This window comes from Apium graveolens, chromosome 7 (genome assembly GCF_009905375.1).
Source record: "Apium graveolens cultivar Ventura chromosome 7, ASM990537v1, whole genome shotgun sequence".
In the NCBI taxonomy this organism is placed as follows: Eukaryota; Viridiplantae; Streptophyta; class Magnoliopsida; order Apiales; family Apiaceae; genus Apium; species Apium graveolens.
In genome coordinates, this window is record NC_133653.1 from 51,457,006 (window position 1) to 51,483,669 (window position 26,664).

Genomic DNA, 26,664 nt, shown 5'->3' on the forward strand with positions numbered 1-26,664 from the left:
TACACGAAAGTTACGGGAAAACTCGTTTCTAACCTAATTTGATTATCATGGAATTTTCCGTGTTTTAACATTTTCAATACGGAGTATGGATTTACCTGTACGATTCCCGATACAATTTTATGAATATTTGAATATTATTTATATGTCTCGATATATGTGCAACCTAGATATTTTCGTTATCCAAGATAATTTGATTAAAATATTACTTTTTATTAAAGTACGTGCATCTGGGGGCTCAGAACCTTAAATCTTCATTTAAAATCCCCGTTTAGATCTTTATCTTAAAACCAATATTGGATCAGTTGTATTAATACTTAGCTATTAAGTATTCTATTTTTATATTCAATATGATCCAACTGGGTACCAAGATTCCGTAAATATAAATAGCCGTTACACTACTTTATTTTCTACAAGATAAATAAAACTACATAGTAAAATTATATAATTATCGAGAAAAAATATAAATATTTATCGTGTTCTTCATAATCAAACAAGGATTCAAAGGTGTTATTGAACACCGATTTTGGCGTGCAAGTAGTCGAATCGAAGTTCATGGTAGAATTAAGTTTTTCAATTCATATGACTACAAATTCATTTAGTAATTTTCTATATTTTTATTTAAATTCGAATTTAATTAGGTTTAAATTAGGGTTTTCAGATTTTGATGTTGTTTATGTGATTTGATGATTGCATATTGTAAAGAATTGAATTCTGAACATTTTGGTATATCATATGCTTGATTTGGAGTTCAATAACATGTTTTAATTTGTGTTTGATCTTCGAATTGCAAAATTAGGGTTTGAATGTGTTTGAATGTTTTTAAATGAAATTTGGGGTTTTCTTATCTGGGGGTTATTAGTACAATTGATTGATACCAGTAGATAGATCGTGTAAAAATGAATCGATTCATGTGTTGTATTATGGTGTTGGATTCCGGGCTCGAGTTTGGTGGAAAACGCACCAGTGGCGGCGGCGGAAACTTCGAGCTGGTTTTCCGGCTTTTACAGGGGTCGTTTGTATGTTTTGTTGCCATAGAAAAGTTCCTGGGGCAATAATGATCATTTTATGTTAATTTGGAGTTGATCGTGGTCGTTCTAGAGGCTGCCAGAAAAGCTCCATGGCGGCAGCCATGAAGTCCGGCCACCGGGGGGAAGGTGGTGATAAAATTACTATTTAACCCCCTTATTTTCTCAAACTTTCAATTATTTCCTAAACTTTGCAAACTTTACTGTTTAAACCTTGCGGATAAGTTTTTAAAACTTTACAATTTACCCCCTGAGATTATTTTTTAAAAAATTCTTTTGATTTATTTATTTAATTTCAAAAATACTTTTTAATTATATAAAAATTCAAAAAAATAAATCTAAATTACTTAATTCATTAATTTTAATTAATAACTAAATATTTAATCGGTCAATGAATTCTAATATTAATTGATTGATTAATTTGATTATTTATTAATTAATTTTAGTTAATTATCTAATTGGATTTAATTATTATTTTTTGGTTTCAAAATTTCAGAAAATAATTTGAGACTTAAGATAATTATTTATAAATGATTGTAAAGCTAATTTTGGGTATTTGAACCTCATTATTTATTTATTTATAAAATGATTCTTTTACCCATTTTATTTTCGAAAAATGTTTAAAAATTCATATTAAATGCTAGAAAAATCATTTTAACCCCGAATATTCCTTGGAAAATTATTTTTATTATATACCTTACATGTTATGTGCAATGTGCTACCTGATTGATGTGTTGTATGTCTTTGTGATCATAATTTGACTGTTTTAATCATAACCTTCAATCCGTAAGTCGGATTTGGGTGAAATGAAGGGTAGATAGAAGCTTGTGACGTCTGTGTGACGATTAGAATAATATGAGATTGAGTATTGATAGATACTTATGATTTCTAGCAGAGGAAGCAAGGCGTAGAAAAGGAAAGCGAGTGCTCAGTGAGTAGAATCGATAGACGAGTGCAAGTGGAGTTGGAAATTATTTGAGATAAGGCAAGTATACCCTAACTTTCTTGAGATATATTGCGAGTACCCTGGACAGTTCTTTTTTTACATTCCAAGTGCTTTTGTTGTGCAAGATATGCCTTTACTATAATAAGACTAATTAAAATTGATAGCCTTAAGTAAGTGGTATGATAATCTAAGTTTGCATTTTGTATTGTATCACTTAAGTCTGTAAAAATGAAAATAGATTAGACTGAAGTATTTTTCTGTAAACAGTCTCAAGCCTAAGAATAAACTCTGGAAGAAGATCATGAAGATCATGCCTCAGAGAAAGTGTGAAGAAGCTTGGAGTTGAATAAATCTATTTTGGGAAAAACATTCCAAGTCAAGAAATCTACAAGTCACAGATTAAGTGTTATAGAGAAGTCATTCGAGAACTCCAGAATGACTTATCGAGAAGTCAAGAAAAGCTTATAAAGAAGTTTCAGAGATATCGACAAGACAAATTGAAGACATGAAGATTGGAGATATCGACAAGTCATTTATTTACTAAAGAACTCTAAGATATCGATAAGTAAATTCTACATGCAAAGAAATGAAGACCTCGATAAGTCAAGTTTATTTGAGGAGTCAGAGATCTCGATAAGTTAAAGTTCATTCGAGAACTCAGAGATCTCGATTAGTCTAGATTATACTCAAGAACTCAGAGATCTCAACAAGTCAATTTCACATTCGATAACTTGGAGACTTCGATAAGTCATATCAACTATAGAGTAATAAGAGATCTCGATAAGCCATTATACTTATCGATATGTCTAATTCTCTATATGACTAACTGGAGATCTCAGTGTAAAGCTCAAGTACAGAATGCAGATCAGTTTAATATCTAGGATTATCAATCAACAAATAAATCAATCCATGATTTGAAAAGTCTATAAAAGTAGCTTGAAGAGTACAAGATCAAAGGCCAGGATTAACTGACAAAGTAAAGTCATAGATATGCACGATTTGCAAAGATACAATAAGCCAAAAATAGAAATAGAAAGTTTTATTTAACTTAAATTAGGGTTTAGTTCATACTATTGCATGCTGTGTAAAACCAGTGATTACTGTTCTATAAAGTAAACATTGGATGCTTTATTTCAGAAGTAACAAACAGATCTAAAATCTTGTAACTAAACAAAGAAGCTGAATTCTTTATCAACAAAGAACCCATAAATTTGTAGCAAAACACTAGCTTGATTTTAAAATAAAATTAAGTGAGTTTTGAAAGATAAACATGTTCATGTGCATGTTTTAATTATTCAGTTAAAGCATATTATCTCTTCAATACATATTACTTTTTTCACCATTATTAAAAGTTTAAAAAGCCATTAAAATTGTTTAAAACACATTTACCCCACTGTGTTATATTCATTACCCAACAAGTTGTATCAGAGCAAAATATGAAAGCAAACAGATTAAAGATCTTGGAAGAATTAATACACAAAAACTTAGCAGTATCAAAATCCTCACCTTTGACAGATCTACTATACAATATGGAAAAAGAAAATGTTGTTGTTCATCAGGATGACCAATCAATTATACATTTAGATCCTCAAGAATGGGCCTTTCACTCCCATGGTAAGAGTTGATGAATCTACAGATGGAGACATGGTCATTTCAGCACATTATGCTCCTAAAGATCCCTCAGAATACACTGAGCTTGAGAAAGAAAAAGTCCCTCTAGATAGTGGCTTGGAGCTGATCTTGATAAAGTCACCTGACAATGTAATGTGTTAAATAATGAATCACACACAGAGGGGCAGGGGGTGAATGTGTTTTTGTTTTTTCTGCTTTTCTTGAAGTGTTTATGGCGAAGAACAAAGGAAATTAAAATCTTGTAGTTAAATGTGTTAGTACTGAATTTAGACAGATAAAATGGTGAACATCAATCTTTCAAAACTCAATTTTATATTAAAATTAAGAATGTTTTGCTACAAAATTTCTAGGCTCTTTGATGATAAAGAGCTTAGCTTCTTTCTTGAGAGAATACAAGATTTTTCCGATCATAATTGTTACCATTGACAAAGTATCTAGTGTTTACTTTATAGAACAATAAACACTGGTCATTACACAACATGTATTAACATGTAATAAACCCTATTTTTGGATTATCAAAGCATTCTATTTCTGGCTTAGTGAATCTTTGCTAATCTTGCATGCCTGTGATTTTACTTTGCCAGTTAATCTTGGCCTTTGATCTTGTATTCTTCAGGCTGCTTTTGTAGACATGTTAATCCAACTAATTAGATTGTTTGTTGATTGATAATCTTGGATATTTAACTGGTCTGCACTTTGTACTTTGAGTTTTACTTCGAGATCTCCAGTTTGGTATATAGAGAACTTGATATCTTCATAAGTATATTGGCTTATCGAGATCTCTAATGACTCTACAGTTGGTTTGACTTATCGAAGTCTCTGAGTTCTCTATAAGAGAATTTGGCTTGTCGAGATCTCTCATCTTCATGTCTTCACTTCGGCTTATCGATAACTCTGAGTTCTCTAATGACAAGTTGACATATCGATAACTCAGAGTTCTCTAGTGACAAATTGACTTATCAATAACTCAGAGTTCTCTAGTAAGAAATGACTTGTCGATATCTCCATTCTCCATGTCTTCAAATTGGCTTATCGATATCTCTGAGTTCTCTAGTAGCTTTTCCTGACTTGCCGATAAGTCATTATAGAGTTCTCGAATTACTTCTCTATAACACTTGATCTGTGACTTGTAGAGATCTTGACTTAGAATATTTTTCCCAAAATAAATTTATTCAACTCCAAGATTCATCATAATTCTTCTGAGGCATGATCTTTTTTATCTTCTTCCAGATAGAATTCTTAGGCTTGATACTATTTACAGACAAAGACTCCAGTCTGCCCTTGAACATTTTTACAGGATTAAGTGGTATAATACAAAATGCAAACTTAGATTACAATACAACTTACTTAGGGTTGTCAATTTGACTTAGTCTTGTTATTATACAGGCATGTCTAGCACAACATAATGTACAATAACATTTGACACAGCCAAACAGATATGGGAGAAAATAGAGATATTATGTGAAGGAACAGAGGAAGTTAGGTCAAACCAAAGGAGGATTTCGGTCTCTCAGTATGAAGGGTTTATGGCTAAATCAAAAGAAGGAATTACCGAAGTTTTTGAAAGGTTCAACAAACCGATAAATGACTTGCAGCTACATGATAAATATTATGAAGCCGAGGAGGTTAGCCTAAAGTTTTTGCTATCTCTTCCCGACCATCTTGAACAAAAGATATCAGCCATAAGAGAAGGAATAAATTTAAGCAGAATAACTTTGGAAGTTCTATATGGAATCTTGAAAACCTATGAACTTGAGATGCTGCAAATAAAGTCATTGAAAGCACATCATCGACATGTTTTTGATGGTTCAAGTGCTTTAATTATAAATGACAGGGACGAAAGTGAAGATGAGCAAGATGATCAAGTTTCGTTTGTTCAAGCTATGGAACAAAAGAACAAGGGACCTCAGAAGCAAGTTTTATTGGAGCTAGAGGAAGATGAATATTACACCATGGATGAGCTTGATGAAGTGGACCAATCCATGGCTTACTTGGCTATGAAATTCTCCAAAATAAGATTCAAGAAGCCAAGGTTCTTCAAGAGCAAAGGAGAATCTTCTAACAGTAAAAATTGGAAATCGAAGACTCAGTACAATTCAGTTAACAAAGGTGGCTACAAACATGATTTGTGGATATATCAAAGATAAGGTGCTTCAACTGTGATGAGTTGGGTCACTTTGCCACTGAATGCAGAAAGCGTAAAAAGGTGAAGAAAGATAAGGCGTATCTTGAATTAGAAACAAAGTATGAAGTTCTCTTAAAGAAGCAGTCTGGAAAAGCTTATATTACAGATGGAAAAACTCGGGATGACACTGATGTTGATGATGAGAATGAGGAAGTTGGAAACTATGCACTCATGGCTTTTGAGCTAGGAGAAGCATCTACTTCAAAATCAAAGGTAGGGCTGAACATTCGGTCAGTTCGGTCAGAAACCGAACCGGACCGAATTAACCGTAAACCGAATTGTTAAATTTATACTGACCGAACTGAATTGAACTTATGTATAAACCGTACCGGAAACCGAACCAAAATATTTTCGTTAATTCGATTCGGTTTATAAAAACCGAAATATTCAAAACCAATCTGTTTCTGGCTTTCTAGAAATTTAAATTAAGTCCCATCTTCGGTTCTTATTTGTTACAAGTTATAGTCACTTTGAAATTTTTACTTTTTATTAAGAAAAACCAAGATAAAGTAAAGACCATCATATTATTTTGATTAACATACATTAAGTTTAAGTTCATAAACTAAATCATGTAGTCATGTTGTCTTCGGTAGTTCAGATTTGGCAAATAGGTTGGAATTGGAAGAACCTTTTATACTTGGAAGAATTAAATCAGTGATGATAGGAATCTACTACAAGTAGCAAACAACGAGTTTGTGTTTATGATTTAAAATTATATTTATTATATTATACTAATATATATATAATGTGGTTAAACCGAACCAATATTTTGGAAAACCGAACCGAACCGAATTTATTTTGGTTCAAACCGAAAAACTGAAATAACTGAAATTTTAAAAATATTTCAAACCGAACCGAACCGAATTTGTCCGGTTCAGTTCGGTTTTTCGGTTTTGGATCAGTTTTGCTCAGCCCTAACCAAAGGTACCAAATATAACCACTATTGATTTAAATGCTAGTCAATATACGGAGACTGTGGAAAAGATTAGTGTGGAGATGTTTCATATACATACTAGCATAGTGGCAGCTACTGAGGAAGTCAGTAGGCTAACAAAAGCTAATGAGAAACTTGACAGTGAGAAGCAAAAGATGGATCTACTACTTGTAGAGATTGAGTCAGTCAAGCAAGAAAACGAATACTTGAAAGACAAGCTGAGGTGTGCAAAAGAGATTGAAACTGTGTTAAGAGAGAAGATTGAAAAGAATAAAGTCAATTTGAAATCTTTCAGGAATACATCTGAATTGGTTGGACAGTACCATGAGAAGAACCAGCCATGTGCTAATATAGCTATTGGTCTTGATTATGATGCCTTGAACAACAAGAAGAAACCTGTAGGTGAAAAATGGAAATCAAATAAAAATGAAGATGTTCCAGCTATGCTGAAAAAGGTTGGTTCACCTATGTTCAAAGCATGTGAAGTAGATTTCAGTGAAGAAGAGTTGATCATAAAGCAAGAAATTGCTGATGAAGACAATGAGAAGAAGAATGCAGAAATAATTCCAACTTCCAAAGGTGAAAAGAAGCCCATGGTCAACCAGGATTCCAAGACACCTGTTAAGGAAATGAAAACTGAAGATGCAAGAAAGAAAAAAAAATAGGAATGGCAAGATTGGGATAAACAAAAGAAACAATTTTTCTTATGTTGCAGATGCTCCAAGGAAACAATGCCAAAAATATGGCTCTGTGAATCATCTAACTCACCTTTTTAAGAAGGTTATGAGCAAGCCAGTAGAAGGAGCATGCAAATACAATGCGTCAAATGTGAATGATCCCTACTCATTTTGTGACAAGTTTGATTACATTCCTTGCAACTTAAAAGTGATGAAAAGTTGTCACAAGCTGAGAGTAGACCTCAAAGAATTGAAAACTGGGTCTACATCAAAAAGGCAAAATGCACAATAGTAAATTAACTCTATTTTATCTGAAATAACTCATTCTGATTCTACTCACTCTGTTAATAAGAAGAATGTAACCAACACTGCATGGGTTTCTAAACACACTTAAACTCATTGTGTTCAGGGCAAAAAGAAGAAAATCATATGGATCATAGACAGTGGATGCCCAAGACATATGACTGGTGATATATCCCTGCTATCACGGTTTGAGGGGAAGGCTGACCTATTAGTCACTTTTGGAGACAACAACAAAGGCTTCACAATGGGATATGGTAAATTGATTTCTGGAAACATTGTCATTGATGATGTAGCATTGGTAGATGGTCTTGAAGTGAATCTTCTAAGTTTCAGCCAATTTGTAGGGAGAGGTTTCAAGTTTTTATTTAACAAAGAAGAATGCACTTTTATCAGCAAGAAAATTGGCGAAGTTGCTCTGAAAGGAGCAAGGAAAGGAAGCTTATTGGTTGCAGTCTTGGACTCAGCAAATGAGGATGGAATTTGTTGCTTCTACACCAAAGCATCTATAGAGCAAAGAAAATTACGGCATAAGAAGCTGTCTCATTTGAATTTCAAAGCAATCAATACTCTAGTTAAAAAGAAGTTGGTGAGAGACATGCCTAATCTGGAATTTGCTCAAGATGAAGTGTGTAATGCTTGTCAAAAGGGTAAAATGAAAAGATCAAGTCACAAGAGTAAAACTGTGAATTCTATAAGTGCACCTTTGCAACTTATTTACATGGATTTATTTGGACCAGTTAATGTCCAATCAATTTCAAGAAAAAAATATGCGCTTGTGATGGTGGATGACTAATCAAGGTACACATTGGTAGAATTTATGTACCCTAAGATGAGACTCCACACATCACAATTGAGCACATCAAGAAGATTGAGAAGCATGCTGAAGATCAGAATTGTGTTAAAAGATTGAGGAGTGACAATGGAACTGAATTCAGGAATGCAACCTTAACTAAATTCTACAAAGACAAAGGCATTGTTCAAGAATTTTCAGCAGCTAGGACACCTCAACAAAATGGTGTAGTTGATAGAAAGAACAGAACATTGGCGGAGGCTGCTAGAATAATGCTACAAGATGCAAAGTTGCCAACTAGTTTTTGGGAAGAAGCTGTTAACACTACATGCTATACTTAAAACAAATATCTCATTAACAAGAATCTTGGAAAATCACCCTACTAAATCTTATCTAAAAGAAAGCCTACTATAAAGCATCTTCATGTGTTTGGAAGTAAGTGCTATATATTGAAGGACAACTTTGAATATGTGGGAAAATTTGACTCTAAAGTTCTTGACGCAATTTTTTTGGGATATTCATTGGAAAGAACTACATACAAAGTCTATTTGATTGAGAAAAAGAATATCATGGAAAGCACATATGTTACTTTTGATGATGACAAGTGCCTAGGCGTGGAATGCCTTGATTAAAATGAAGCTGAAGCCCTAAAGTTTGAAAACCTCAACACTGATAGTGATTCTGATGATGAAGTTGAAGTCAATACCAATCATAGAACAAATGAAAAGTCAACTGAATAAGTGAATAATGAGAATGAAATCTCATCTCATGAACCTGAATTGATAGCACAAAGTCAGGGGGAGAAAGAGGAGAAAATTCTGGAAGTCATGTCAATGATGGAGAAGAAGAAGCAGAAAACACAAGTCAACAAACTCACACAAAGAAATGCGATAGGATTCATAATGCAGATGCAATTATAGGTGATCCCAATGCTGGAGTGAAGACTAGGAGTGCAACTGCTAATGAATATCTTCATGCATGTTTTCTGTCATAATTTGAGCCAAAGAAAACTGAAGAAGCCCTTCTTGATCCTGATTGGATATCTGCTATGCAAGAAGAGCTAAATCAGTTTGAGAGAAACAAAGTATGGAAATTAGTTCCTGCACCAAAGAACAGAAGTATTATTGGAACAAAGTGGGTGTTCAGGAACAAAATGGATGAAAATGGAATAGTCACCAGAAACAATGCAAGGTTGGTGGAAAAAGGCTACTCATAGGAAGAAGGAACTGATTATAATGAAACTTTTTCTCCAGTTGCAAGACTTGAAGCAATAAGAATTTTTCTGGCATTTGCTGCACATTCAAATTTTAAGGTATATCAAATGGATGTGAAGAGTGCATTCCTGAATGATGAGTTGGAAGAAGAAGTATATGTGCAACATCCATGTGGCTTTGAAGATCCAGAATTTCCAAATTTTGTATATAAGCTACTCAGGGCTCTCTATGGACTTAAACAAGCACCTAGAGCTTGGTATGATACATTGTCAAAATTTTTTATTAAGCATGGATTCACTAGGGGCACTATTGACAAGACTCTCTTTTATAAGAAGCATGGTGATGATATGATCCTAGTTCAGATCTATGTGGATGATATTATTTTTGGTTCTACTAATGAAAAGCTTTGTCAAAGGTTCTCTAAGCTTATGCAGAGTGAATATGAAATTAGTATGATGGGGGAATTAAGTTACTTTCTTGGACTTCAAGTCATTCAAAGAAGTGATGGAATCTTCATCAGCCAAACTAAGTATCTCAAAAATTTATTGAAAAGTTTGGCATGGTTGACTGTTTACCCGCATCTATATCTATGTCTACAGCAACAAAGTTGGATGAAGCTAAAAAAGGGCAAAAGTGTAGATATTTTAAGCTATAGATGAACAATTGGATCATTGCTTTACTTAATTGCAAGTAGACCAAACATCATGTTTGCAACATGTGTATGTGCAAGATTTCAGGCCAATCCAAAATAATCGCATTTGATGGCTGTAAAGAGGATTTTCAGATACTTGAAGGAGATTCCAAAATTGGGATTATGGTATCATAAGGGAACTAGTTTTGAAGCTGTTGGATACATAGATGCAGATTTTGCTGGATACAGGGTTGACAAAAATAACACCAGTGGAAGCTGTCAGTTTCTTATATAGAGACTTGTATCATAGTTGTAAGTCATATGTCATAGACCTATTTGTATATTTGAGGATTCAACTCAACTCAAATAAGAATGTAATAAGTAAATAGTGGATCGACCGTCAGAGAGATCTCGCAAAGTAATATCTGTCAAAGGATTCAGAAACAAGGTTCATCTACAGACTTGAGGAGTTAATTCACTGGAAGAAGTTCAAGAAGTTGATCATGCCTCAGTGATATAAATCAAGATCGTGGATTTAATCAAGTGATAGAGATCTCGTCAGAGTATCATAAATTACAAGGATTTAATCTGAAGAAAATCAAAGTGTCAAAGTCAAGACATGAAGAAACGTCACGGAAGTTAGTCACTCATGAACCAGACAGTACATCGAGTGTCAACATTGAAGTGGTGGAATTGATTCATAATTTTCAGTGATTTTCAGAAGATCTGCAGAAGGATGGGTGCTGTTGAAGACTAGAATTAATTCTCTATTAATTAATTAAGTCATCTAATTTAATTAAGAAAATAAATTATATCTGCGAAGAATAATTTATTTATTAATTGAATTAATTGATTAATTAATTCTGAATTAATTTTAGGAATTTTCAGAATTTAAATTGGATTAAAATCTGCATTAAATCAGCAAGACAATTGAAAATGAACTAGCATGACAATTAGGATTGTCATACCGATTGTCATGCTAGGCCATTTTCAATAGTCTCACCGAAAGTTACACTAGGAGAAGGATTGTCTTGCTAGTTCATTCTGATTGTCATGCTAGTTCATTCAGATTGTCTTGCTAGTTCAATCAATTGTCCTACCGAAAGTCTTGCCAGCTATAGGATTGTCATGCCAATTCAATTCTATTCGGTTGTTGATTAAAACGAAGCAGAGAAGCAGCAACTCAATAATCCAGAACACAGAAGTCAAGAAAAAAAAAGCAGAAAAGAAAAACAAGAAGAAATATTTCATCTTTTCATCTGCATACTTCAAGATTAAATTTCTAGATTGTAAAGTTAAATCCAATCCACTAGAAATCTTTATCTTGCTCTTGTGTAACAATCTAGCGGATTAAAATCCCTAGAACTTAATCTCAAATCGCGTTTAGCATTTGATTCTAATTATTGCAAAAATAGAAAAAGTTCATGTCGAATTTATTCTAAATTTGTGATAATTAATTTGAGATTAATTCCTTGTAATCGATACAGTTGTTGTAACACCTTTCAAGTTTAATAATATTCTTATTTAACTTGAATTTTGTTTCACATTTTTTATTCCGCATTTAATTCGATTATTCGGTACTGTTTGTATTCAACCCCCCCTTCTACAAACACATTGGGACCTAACAGTTGGTATCAGAGCCTTCTGATTAACGAACAAATCAAGATCCTAGACTTTTGTGATTTTTCAACTCCTTGAATTTTTATTTATTCAAAAATTCATAATGACTTCACATAAAGTTGGAACCGTTAAAATTCCACAATTTGATAAAGAGAATTATATCATGTGGAAGAAGAAGATGCTATTATTTTTACAAGTTGCAAATCCCAAATATTCAAACTTGTTAAAGAAGGGTATAAAAACTCCGATGGTTATTGAACCGGAGGTAATAATAGATGGTGTGGTGACTACTGAAGCTAGAACCTATCCAAAAGAGCCTGAAGATTTTACTCCTGCTGAGAAGGAAGAAGCCTCCTTGGATGCCAGCCTTCAATTAATATTAATTGATTCCCTTGATCCCTTGATGAACAGACATGTGATGAACTGTAAAAATTCCAAACACATGTGGGAAACTATTGAGGTGATTAATGAAGGCACAGAGGAAGTTAGGGAGAACAAGTTGGAAATCCTAACCTCTGAATATGAACATTTCAAATCAAATCCAGGAGAAGGAATTACTGAAGTGTTTGAGAGGTACAATGCGTTGATCAACAACCTGAACATCAATGGAAAGTATTATTCAATCAGGGAGGTCAACAAAAAGTTCCTTTTAACACTGCCAGCTCATCTTGAACATAGAATCACTGCCATTAGAGAAGCTAGAGATCTGAGTGAGATTTCTTTGGACAGGCTCTATGGAGTGTTAAAAACCTATGAGTTGGAGCAGATTCAACAGAAGGAAGTCTACGGGAAGGATAGAATGGTCAGCACATCTACTGCACTTGTAGCTGAAGGTCAACAACAACAACAATCTCAACAGTTAGAAAGAATGGTACAGTTTTCCAAGGGTGAGGAAAATGAGTTAGTAGCAGAATATGATCCTCCTACTACAAATCAATCAAGTGATGATTTTTATTCCTTGGAAGAGCTGGAGCAATTGGAAGATGAATCAATGGCCCAAATTGTCAAGAGATTCTCCCATGTCAGATTCAGGAGGAATCCCAAGCTTAAGTACAAGTCCAACTACAACAAATTCCAGAAAGGTGGATCTTCATCCTCTAACACCAGCAGTGGTGGGTACAAAACAGGGATGGTTGATCGAAGCACCATTAGATGCTATAACTGCAATGAGTTGGGACACTTTGCCACAGAATGTAGGAAGCCAAAGCAAGTAAGAAAGAACTTTGAAAGGGCTTATCTGGCAAAGGGAAGAAGCTGGGATGATACTGACAGTGAAGATGAAGATGAAGGAAATCTTGCTCTTATGGCTATTGATGGAAAAGCTTCATCGTCAAGAATAGAGGTAAAACTTTCTGATGCTGAAATGGTTTATCATCTAAGAGGTAACTTAGATTGTGCACGTCGTGATAATGAACTGTTAAGTTTAAAGATCACAGACCTTGAGAAAGAGGTCAATGAATTAAGACTTGTGCATATTAATCAAGACAAATTAAAAGAACAGGTATCTTTTCTAGAGAATAGAGTTGACTGTTATAGAAAACTCGAAACTATTCTCAAAGATAAGATCACCGGTCTTGAGACTAAGGTTAGAGCCTACTTCAATTCTTGTTCGAAGGCTAAAGAGTTCTACAGTAAGCAAGCTGTTAATCAAACATCTGGAATAGGATATGATTACAATGCTGCTATTGGAGAATTAGGCATAAACTCCCCTCCTCATGTCTGTGCTAAAGGGATGGAAGTACCACATGTGCTTAAGGGTGTTGATGAACCCCTCTATAAAGCATCAATTGCTGAACCATTTGATGCGACCTCTTCTGTTATTCAAGAAGAAATACGTGCTGAGGATCATGCTTATGAGAAGATTGTTTCCAAGTCAAGTGAGTCGAAAGTTCCAGTCAAAGTTGTGAAAGCAACTGAGACTAACTCAGACACACATGAGTTGGATAACAATAATGCCATGTCTACCATGCATAAATTACCTGCTGTTAATCACTCTCATAAAGCATGTGGTGTTGCTAATTGTATGTCTTGTGCTTTTAATATGATGTATGCTTATTTTAATGGTAAGCATATGTCTAATGATAAGACTACTCCTCGTCAGCATGTGAATAACAAGAAGCATGATAGGTCTAAGACTGCCAGTCCTTCTAAGGCTAGAAAGGAGACATTTGTGCCTAAGCTTAAACAGAAATTTGTTAAGGCTGTTTACAAGGTCAAATGTTCAGTCATTGAGAAAGTTGAGACAATTAAAATTAAAAATGTTGTTTTGCCTGACAAAGGACAGTTCTACAAGTATGCCGGGCCCAACCAAGTTTGGGTTCCGAAGAAGGTCTAATCCATTTGTAGTGCAGGGCATTAAACAGGTGTAACCGGTAGTGTGGATTCTTGACAGTGGATCATCAAGACATATGACCGGAGATAGAGCCCTGCTATCAAATGTGGATTGAGAAAGCTGGCCCCCTGGTTACCTTTGGAGATAACAGCAAAGGTTTATCTGAGGGATATGGCTGTTTGCAAGCTGGGAATGTTATCATTGAAATTTTGTATATTGTGCTAGGTTATTATCAGGAAGCAGTATCTAACATATAGCACCAGTGACGAGACTTGAGAATATTATGACATATCAGGCACTTGCTGCACATTACACTTGGAATTGTACTCTAGTAAGATGTGTACAAGTGTACTCCTGGTTGGTGAGTTAAAAGAGGAAGTCAGTGCACCACAGTTCATGGACTTTGCAGCTGCAGATCTATTGGACTATGCAATCTCTTCTTCACAATCTCACTTCAGGTTGGTATGAACTAGTATACTGCTCAAGCAATCGTCAAGGACATGGCATGGCACTCTAACTGCAGTTACAATTTTATATGAATAAGTAGAGTCGTCATATTTATAACTCTCTTATCACTAGGCACAATCATATTGTTTTATATGTGCAGTGGTATATTGCTTATGCAACATAACAATTAGTATCTAAAGTACTTGACAAGTATCGGTCAATGATATCTTGTTAACATTATGTTGCAGATATTTATAAGCTTTTGACATGAATGAGAATTACTTAGACTTTACCCTAAGTGATCAATGTTTTATCAAAAACTCATTCATTTTGAAAAACAAAAATTAAACTTCTTTCTACATTAGTGATTTCTTATTTCATGTAAAATCTTTTGAAATCACTATTGTAAATCATTTTCTCTCTATTACCATATGTTCTATGATACAGGTTCAGTCTCCAATGACTTTCTTTCATTGACAGTCATGAGGTTGAAAACCCACGTCTATCCCAGACTGTAAAGACAAACACAAAAACAGAACCAACCAACACTCTTTTACCACTAAAAGTAGTATGAATGAGCGTGAGGGAGATAGTGCCTAGTGCACCATATAAGGAAGGTTCTGTAGTCAACCCAGTAGCTCTGTCTCCTACATAGATGAGTAGTATTTAAACCGAGACAACTGCTAGCCCCCATACATCTTCTCAAAAAGATGTAATGGCTGAAAAGGCACAAAAACAGTTACTAGATTCATTCTCTCAACAGGGTGAGTCTATTGAATTTTGCCTGTCGGCCAAGGTATTCGATGTAGTGTCACCACTTCAAACATAAATAATTCTTGATGCACAAGGAGAGGTTACACACACAAAGGATGAGTTGACGGAAACAAGAGTTTCGACCATTTTAAGGTCAGATTCGATTGTTCAAGGTTCGTTAGTGGACCAATTGCCTTTACAGGTGTTAGGAGAGGATACTGATCCAAAAGCCATATGTCAGTGGTCAGTGTCTACCTCCCCAGGCTTAAATCCCCTGGATGCATCTGCGGATAGTGGATCTGACATAGGTGCAGATCGGCAACTTGTTGACAATGATTCAGATATTACCTGATGAGTCACAAGGAAATGTCTTCACAGACATTAGAAGGGAACTTTGATCTTTATGCTAAATTCGTTGGATCATTGTTTACCTTCCCAGAATTCAAATCTGGAACCCTAAAAGGGAAACTAGCAACTTGTAAATTATGACTCAGATTCATCTGACGAGTTTAACAAGGATAGGGATTTGTGAACTCCCATTGCACCACCTGTGACCTCCTTAAGGATGGCTAAGGTGATTTTCCTTGCAGGTACAGCTGGATTATGGAGCTATGAGAGAAGAGTGATACACTTGTGAGAATGAGTGTAAACACGAGTGGAGAGAAGAGTGAAACACATGTGAGGTACACTAAAACACAATGACACACTCACAATGAGGAAGAAAAAGAAACTACTTGTTATTTCTTTTCCAACCAAGTGAAATATGAGAACTCCTTCAGACGACGGCATACATTCCTTCTTTAAGGGGGAGATAGAAGCTTAAGTAATAGTTTGGAGGATTCCTCAACTAAGGGGGAGAAATAGCAGGGAGGAAGAAAAAGATCCTAAAAATGTACACTACACCACACCATTGTTGTTTCTAACTACGGATCCTATTGTACGGGAGAGGTGGTAAACACAAGGTGATTTCCTAGTAAGGGAAGAAGCTGTTAGGGGAGTACCATTGGTTTTTATCTGCGGATCCTATTGTACGGGAGAGGTGGTAAAACGAAGGTGATCTTCTTTAATCAGTTGATTCTCATAGGGGGAGAAGCAAGAGAGATATGTGCTTCTCAACAGGAAATGTGGTTGTACAAAAGAAGATGAAACTACTTGAAGATATGTTCAGTCTAGAGGAACATCTACTTGGAATCTGGAAAATGTTAAATCTAGTCCAGAACTTTTCTACTATTTACTTTGCATGTATGTTTATATCTTTTTCTTATTTGTTAGTTGAGTTATCCTCTAGGTATTTGTGTGTTATTGTCTAACAAACAAATAGGGGGAGATTGTAAGTCATATGTCATAGACCTATTTGTATATTCGAGGATTCAACTCAACTCAAATAAGAATGTAATAAGTAAATAGTGGATCGACCGTCAGAGAGATCTCGCAAAGTAATATCTGTCAAAGGATTCAGAAACAAGGTTCATCTACAGACTTGAGGAGTTAATTCACTGGAAGAAGTTCAAGAAGTTGATCATGCCTCAGTGATATAAATCAAGATCGTGGATTTAATCAAGTGAAAGAGATCTCGTCAGAGTATCATAAATTACAAGGATTTAATCTGAAGAAAATCAAAGTGTCAAAGTCAAGACATGAAGAAACGTCACAGAAGTTAGTCACTCATGAACCAGACAGTACATCGAGTGTCAACATTGAAGTGGTGGAATTGATTCATAATTTTTAGTGATTTTCAGAAGATCTGCAGAAGGATGGGTGCTGTTGAAGACTAGAATTAATTCTCTATTAATTAATTAAGTCATCTAATTTAATTAAGAAAATAAATTATATCTGCGAAGAATAATTTATTTATTAATTGAATTAATTGATTAATTAATTCTGAATTAATTTTAGGAATTTTTAGAATTTAAATTGGATTAAAATCTGCATTAAATCAGCAAGACAATTGAAAATGAACTAGCATGACAATCAGGATTGTCATACCGATTGTCATGCTAGGCCATTTTCAATAGTCTCACCGAAAGTTACACTAGGAGAAGGATTGTCTTGCTAGTTCATTCTGATTGTCATGCTAGTTCATTCAGATTGTCTTGCTAGTTCAATCAATTATCCTACCGAAAGTCTTGCCAGCTATAGGATTGTCATGCCAATTCAATTCTATTCGGTTGTTGATTAAAAAGAAGCAGAGAAGCAGCAACTCAATAATCCAGAACACAGAAGTCAAGAAAAAAAAAGCAGAAAAGAAAAACAAGAAGAAATATATCATCTTTTCATCTGCATACTTCAAGATTAAATTTCTAGATTGTAAAGTTAAATCCAATCCACTAGAAATCTTTATCTTGCTCTTGTGTAACAATCTAGCGGATTAAAATCCCTAGAACTTAATCTCAAATCGCGTTTAGCATTTGATTCTAATTATTGCAAAAATAGAAAAAGTTCATGTCGAATTTATTCTAAATTTGTGATAATTAATTTGAGATTAATTCCTTGTAATCGATACAGTTGTTGTAACACCTTTCAAGTTTAATAATATTCTTATTTAACTTGAATTTTGTTTCACATTTTTTATTCCACATTTAATTCGATTATTCGGTACTGTTTGTATTCAACCCCCCCTTCTACAAACACATTGGGACCTAACAATAGTATAGCAAGAAACAACTATCTGTGTCAACTTCCAAAGTCGAAGCTGAATACATAGCTGCTGGAAGTTGTTGTGCTCAAGTGCTTTGGAATAGAAATCATCTAATGGACTATGGGCTAGTGTTACACAGAATTCCAATTATGTGTGACAATACTAGTGCTCTATCTATTGTGGCTAATCTTGTTAATCACTCCAGAACAAAGCACATTGATGTAAGGTACCATTTTATTAGAGAACATGCTACAACTGGTACCATTAAGCTCATTTTTGTTCCAACGGAAAAACAATTAGCTGACATTTTTACTAAACCTTTGGATGACACAACTTTTACCAGACTTGTAGGTGAAATTGGAATGTTAAATTCTTCATCCTAATGCAAGAACTCAGCCAATGTGTTGCAGCAGAGTAATTTCTAGTAAATCAAAATTAATTTGATTAATTGGAAATTAACTGATATATGAATTATAAATATTTCAGAAATCTCCGCATATTTATTTTTCAAAAATTAAAATTTAGCTTGGAATTTTTCAATTCTAAGAAAATTGTCAAAATGTTGATTTACATTTTCAATATGTAAAATAAACACAAGGTAGACTCAAAATGATCAAAAGTATATAGAGAACTGAGTTCTCGATAAGTCTAACTGACTTATCGACAAGTCATTTTGAGACTTCTCAAGTGAGTTCTCGATAAGTCAATTTTCTGACTTCTCGAGGGACTTCTCGATAAGCTTCATTATGACTTATCGATAAGTCATTGTAGAATTCTCTATAAGTGTTAACTCATAGAGTTCTCTACAAGCATAATTTAAGACTTAAATTACTCATTACTGAAATAATTTAATCCAATAAATTATTTTTGTAAAATACTTTTGGCAATTTTTTTCTGATTTTATTTTGATTTATTCAAATAAAAATTGGAAACAATTCAGTCTATTTTGGATAAACTGGGTATTTACTTGACATCTCGATAAGCTTATTTTTTAGTTCTCTACAAGAATAAAACAAACTGACTTATCGATATGTTTTTCACTTTTCAAAATGACTTCTCGATAGACAAACTCCAAACGTCTATTTTTGAGTTCTCGACAAGTCATTTGCTTTTACTATAAATACTCAGACATCTCGACATACATATACTTACGCCTTCGAGAACTCTAAGTGACCTAGCTTTTTCAATTCCAAACCGATTTCTCTCTCGTTTCAAATCCTTTCTCTCTAATTTCTTTTAGCCATTAATCCTTACATTCACAAAAATGGCACCAAACATTATTGTAGTCTTCATCCCAAAAGAGACCAACTTCCTTGCATTCTTAGATGCAAATCAAGCTCCTGAAGCTTTCAAAAGCTTTGTCAAGTTCTTATCTGAAACTTACTTTTTTGGAGCTCTTACAGATAACCCAGTTCTCTATCTGGATGTATTGGGGGATTTCTGGAACATAGCTTTATCTAGGACAGTTGTGCATGAAGATCAGTCTTCAACTTTAGTGGTTAACTGTCAAATCAAAGGACAACAGGTTGAGATAACTGAAGCTGATATGAACCTGGCCTTGACCATTCTAACTGACAAGCTAGTAGAGATTCCAACTCAGGAGGGGCTGTATGAATTCTTGGACTTTATCAACTACTCTAAGAAGATCAGCCTGGCTAACTTGAACAAGAAAAACCTAAGGAGGGAGTAGTCCTTTCTGTTTGATTCTGTAGTGAGGGCTTTCACATACAAGAAATCAGGATTTGACAACATTTCTAGTGTTGTTCAGAAGTTGGTCTACTCAATGGCTCACAATAAACAGATTAATGTAGGACACTATATTCTAGAGGAATTAAGCACCGGGCTCATCATTCCAATATCTTCAAGAGGTAAAGAAATTTTCCTTCCTAGATTCATTATGTATGCTTTAAATCATAAAGTAAATGACATTGAGTTCTCTAGTGAAGATATTGGCATCATAGGTCATTAATAGGGAACTATAAGCAAGTGTCCAAAATCTTATTTGTATCACTTACTACTAAGAATAAGGTACAGGTGGGTCTTAGGTTAACACCTTTCATAATTAAATGATTTAAGACCTATCCTTACCCCATGCCTGACATGAGGACCAATGAAGTTCAACCTAGTACAATAATGGTTCCTGATCCTGTGGAAGCACAAATACAGGCACACCCACAGGGACCTTCCAATGTTAAGCCTACTTCTTCAAAACTAATAGCTGCTAGGAAACCAACCACTTCATCCTCTCAAAAGGGTAAAGTGAGTAAAAAGAGGAGAAAGGAGATAACCCTTAGTATACTGAATGAGAGTGGTGAGGAACAAACTCAACCTCAGTCACCTTTGGTCAAAAGAATAAAAAAGCAAAAGAAACTGAGTTGACCACTCAAGGCATCTATGCCTCTCAAAAGGATGTAGTTGTAAACAAGGGACTTGAACAGAACCTAGGGGCATCCTCTCAATAGGGTGTCTCTATTGAAAAGAGAATTCTCCCAAATGCCCCTTGTACAAAGTCTCCACCTGCACTTGACAAAATTCAAGTGTATATAAGGAGAAACAAGGATGGTACACACCATGAGAGCACATCAATTGAAGCTCCCTCATCTATTTAGGGGGAGCTGCCAACATTCACTACTGAAAAACAACTCTTAATCTCTCAAATTTCTTCTTCACACACTGCACTTGAACCCAATCCTCAAGTGCAAACTCACTCAAGTGACATGGTTCAAAAAACCTTGCTCACCAACCAGACACCTAATTTAGATAGTGAGAGGGGCTACTAGCTGGGGTAGACCTTGATGACACAATCACAAACATGGAGGATTCATCAGTTTTTACTGAAGACCCCATGATGATCACAAATGCACCTTCATATGCAAATCACTCCTCACAGACTGTTAGGTTTGAGGGACGTAGTACTCCTGAGGGGGAGCTATCTAAATCCTCTCCAGTTTAATTGGAGGTTTCTGTTCAAGGAAAAACTCCCATCAAAAACCAGGATGAAATTGCTCTAACAATTGAAGCTGGGAGTACAATTGCCAATGACCCTGCAATGGGAGAGGCAAGTATATCATATTTATGTGACAGTACTTCGTAAGAAGCACAAGGGTTTGAGACTGGTACACATGACAGTAACCCAGTCAAATCTCCTACAGTTCATTTGGAGGTTCCCACTACAAGTGGATGACAAAACACTGTCATAAACACAGAGAAATCTGTGAGTCAAACTGTGACTCCTGTCACAGGTGGTTCTATCACATTGTCACCTTCTCACACAATAAATCAACCCTTAAATTCTCAACCTCAACCTCCTCATCTCATATCCCAGTGGCTCGAATAAACTGCAGATCAACCTTCAACCATTGAAGATCTTGTAGTTGATCAACTTAGAGGCCTTGCACAAATTTGTCAACAGCTGCTCACATCCAACATGCAAATCAGGACTATCAAGCCATCATGCTTACCTCCCAGACAGATATTGAAGCCAATCTAGCCAAGATTGTTGATGAAGTTGGTCAGGATGCAAACTGTGATGCTTGGCTAGATAAAGAATTCTCTAATTAAATGGATGTTATGCTAGCTAAGTTTAGGGAGAAGTATATCACTATTCTGGGAAGCAATACTAGATCTTTAACTCCTCATGAAGTGTATGATGCCATCAATGATGTATTCAAGGCTCAAATCAAGGCTTTCCACAACTTTGGAAAAGTACTTCAAATTACATTGACTGGACATCAAGATAAAATAATGAAGATGGTGAGGGAAAAGATGGATCAAATCATCTCTTCTCAAACTGAGTTAAAAAAACAAGTTTATAAACTTTGTTGATCACATGTCAAGGTATGATCTAAGTGGAGTGGAAACAAGTGTCAAAAATCTCAAGTCCTCATTTGTAGCCCTGAATGAACAAGTTCAAAAATATATCACTCATTCTAATGATTCAAGACTGATGCTGGATCAAATACATTCTAGCAGATACACTTCTTCAGCCTTGCTCATGGATGAAATTAAGCAAGTGTCTTCTCTCCAAACTTCCAATGACTCACTAAGTGCACAAGTACAAACTCTTACATCTTTGGTGCAGAGTCAACAGACAGACATCAAGACCCTGGTGGACTCTCACAAGCATCTCCAATGTCTATTGCTTTGGGATCCATCATTGGGAAGCTCAACATACCATTGCCCTCACTACCTGAAGATGTCAGGCCAAAATTACCAATTTCCTCCTCATGCCTGTCACCAAGACTAAGGGAGATTGAAGCTAGGATTCAATAATCCAAGGAAGCTAGTAAATTTAAATCTAAAGAGCCTATCACATCAGTTCAACTTAGTCAAAGTTCTTCACAAACTCAACAATTTCAAGATGTGGGAAAAGAAAGGCTAATCAAGGCTGCAGAAGGACCAAATCAAGACCAAGAATTTAGTGAACTTCTTACAGTCCTGAGGATGTCTCTTCAAAATAACTACATCACATACAAAAGAGCATTGGCCAAGACTATGAACTCCATCAAGGCAGTAGTTATGAATGTTGAGAACTACTTGTAGAAGAGGATTGTTGTCAATATTAATGATGGTGGTGTAGATAGATGTCTTCAAGTATCTCTGTCAAATCTCAGAACTCTAAGGGCATCTAAGCTAGATATTGTGATTGACAAGGTGCATGTAGTCATCACAAAGGACACTCAACTTCTTTATGAGCGTAAAAATGCACAAATATCAGCTTTTCCTGAAGCCTATCTATACCCAAATAGAGGAGTGACCTACATCTGCCAAAGAACCAAACAATGCAAATAACTTACTGTTCCTAAAAACTGTGTTAGATCAAACATGAGGATGATCATGACTATTTAGTATGATCAAAAATACAAAAAAATAAGAAGGTTAAAGATGTGGAGATGATAAAGATCTTAGACAAATACCTACTGAATCCTGACACCATGTTGCCAACCAGTCAATTCAATTTAAAAGATGACAATGACGATGATGAGCAATAACCTTCTAGCATAAATCCAAATCAATCTTCAAGGGCAACTGGTAGCAATGACAAGAAGCAGGATGAGAAGAAGGGAGATGCAAGAGGAGAGGAGAAGAGAGATGGAGAAAGAAAAGACAAGATGACTCAGAACCACAACAACAAACCCTAAAAATCCAAATTAACCAAACTCAACCTTCTAAGCCAATAAACTCAAAAACTAAGCTATCTCAAACCTCAAAGCCTAAATACTTGTACACACAAACTGCTAACACCTTTCTGAAAATACCAATCACCTCAAACCAAACATTTCTCAAAAAAGTCTCAAACCTACCTTTTGTTAAGCCATCAACCAAAATTCAGTACAAATATGTTGGGTGAAGATATAAGAAAATGCAAGTTACTGAGAGGGCCAATTGTAATTGTTATAATCAAAGTGATTTTCTACCTCTAAACTGGTGCATCTCAGATGAAGACTACTTCCAACAATTACCTGAAGAAATGGTCAGAGTTTGGGTTGTAACACTAAGTGAAGTAAGAATATACTATCAGGATGGGTCCTTCACATTTCTTGGCAGAAACTTAATGGGCACCTTTTCACCCACGGAAATCAAGAGAGTGATAAGCTTACTGAAGGATAAGGATACTGCAACTAAGGTATGGAGATCTGTTTTGGCTAAATGGTTGGTAGAAAGGGAAGAAAGAAGAGCAAGAAACAAGGCTGAAAGCGAGGAGAAGAAGAGAAAGTATGATGATGAGATATAAATGTACATTCAAAAATCTAAACATCTCAAGGCAAAAGGAATGAGCAGAGTTACCAAGGATGGCAAATTTCTCAATGTCAAAGCTGGCACATTCTCAAGATTTAGAATTGATTTACTGAGTAGTTAGTCAATACATGACAAACTCAAACTTGTGGAAGCTTTAAGAGGAACACCAATCATAGAGGAATCGGAGATACTTGTAAATTTAAAGGACCTCATTAGAGAAGAAACATGAGATGAGACATTTGTCTAATGTGCGTATCTATTACACTCAAGAAATCACCTAATGTATGAATGTTATATTTGTGTCAATTTGTATGTAAAGTTTATATGTCCATTGTAACTTAGGGTTAGTCTTGTTAACAAGCATGATTTTGTGATAATCAATCTTCTCACAAATTGGGGGAGATTGTTATGCAAGACATGCTTGTACTATAACAAGACTAAGTCAAATTGACAACCCCAAGTAAGTTGTATGATAATCTAAGTTTGCATTTTCTATTGTATCACTTAAGTTTGTAAAAATGAAAATAGATTAGACCGGAGTATTTTCCTTTTAACAGTCTCAAGCCTAAGAATAAACTCTGGAAGAAGATCATAAAGATCATGCCTTATAGAAAGTGTGAAGAAGCTTGGAGTGGAATAAATTTGTTTTGGGAAAAACATTTTAAGTCAAGAAATCTATAAGTCACAGATTAAGTGTTATAGAGAAGTCATTGGAGAACTCCAGAATGAGTTATGGAGAAGTCAAGAAAAGCTTATAGAGAAGTCTCAAAGATATCGACAAGCCAAATTGAGGACATGAAGATTGGAGATATCGACAAGTCATTTCTTTACTAGAGAACTCTGAGATGTCGACAAGTCAAAATGTCACTAGGGAACTCAGAGATATCGATAAGTAAATTCTACATGCAAAGAAATGAAGACCTCGATAAGTCAAGTTTATTCGAGGACTCTGTGATCTCGATAAGTCAAAGTTCATTCGAGAACTCAGAGATCTTCATAAGTCAAGATTATACTCGAGAACTCAGAGATCTCAACAAGTCAATTTCACATTTGAGAACTTGAAGACTTCGATCAGTCATATCAACTATAGAATAATAAGAAATCTCGATAAGCCATTATACTTATCGAGATGTCGAGTTCTCTATATGACTAATTAGAGATCACGATGTAAAGCTCAATTATAGAATGCATATTAGTTTAATATCTAGGATTATCAATCAACAAACATATCAATCAATGATTTGAAAAATTTACAAAAGTAGCTTGAAGAGTACAAGATCAAAGGCCAGGATTAACTGACATAGTAAAGTCACAAACATGTACGATTTGCAAAGATACACTAAGCCATAAATACAATGTTTTATTTAACTTAAAGTAGGGTTTAGTTCATACTATTTCATGATGTGTAAAACCAGTGGTTACTGTTCTATAAAGTAAACACTAAATTCTATATTACAGAAGTAACAAACAGATCTAAAATCTTGTAACTCTCAAGAGAGAAGCTGAGTTCTTTATCAACAAAGAACCCAAAAATTTGTAGAAAATCACTAGCTTGATTTTAATATAAAATTAAGTGAGTTTTGAAAGATAAGCGTGTTCATGTGGAAGTTTTAATTATTTGGTTAAAGCATATTATCTCTACAATACAGATTACTTTGTTTACCATTATTAAAAGTTCAAAAATCCATTAAAATTGTTTAAAACACATTCACCCCCTCTGTGTTGTATTCATTACCCAACAACTTTGAATATAATTAAGCTATACCATATAGTACTATATATTAGTTAATCTGTTTAGTCTTGAACCCTGACCATATCATTTGATACTTGAACTGTAAGCCTTATTCATTATCAACCATTGATTCTTGAATTCCTAAGTACTAAACTACATAAATATGATACTACTCCACAAATACATTCACATCATATACCAATTACGAAAATAGATTTACTTAACATACAATCTCTCATACTTTCTACAATACCTTGCAACATCAGATAACCAAACCTTGTATAACCATTAAACCATTGTTCATCTATTACCTGATTCTTCCACAGACTTGAAGCCGTTCTTTATACATACATTGATGTACCTTTATGATACCCATGAATTACATTGTGCTTTGAGAAAAAATGTCTTATCAATGTTGATTATGATCTTATTTTATTGAATTACATTGTTTATCATAATAAATTGTTAAAGAATTGAATGGTTTTCAAAATATGGACCAGATTCGTGGTCATGTTAGGCCAATGTGTACCTTGGATCCAGTATATAGAGCAGAGCCATGTGCCTTGCTCGGGGTTAGAACATGACTGATCAACAGCTTAACTTTTGTTTTTAAAATTCAAAGTAAATATCCAATTCTAATAATTGCTTAATAAGAAATTTAATTCCTCTAAATCATTTCATTTGATCATTGCTTATCCTCAGTTATTGTTTATGTGACTTGCTGAGCTAGTTAGCTCACTCTTGCAATCTCTTTTTATGTTCTTTTCAGTTAAGAAGAAAACTTTGGTAGAGAGGATTCCGAGACCAGTGTTCGAGCTATGATTTCAGGTTGAGTGTTGGAAAGATCTATTAGGAGTATTATGCTTTAGTTATGAGTTTATAATTTTGTAAGAACTTTTTGTTATAAGTTGTAAGCTTAACTAGTTGGGATTTTGTACGATGTAATATAAGTTAAGGTTGTGTCTTGTTTTATACTTTAACCTGTTGCGATCCGTGGATGTGTACTGTAGGGTCATTTCATATATATTATTTCATATATAGGTTTATATTGTGTGTGTTTGTGTTG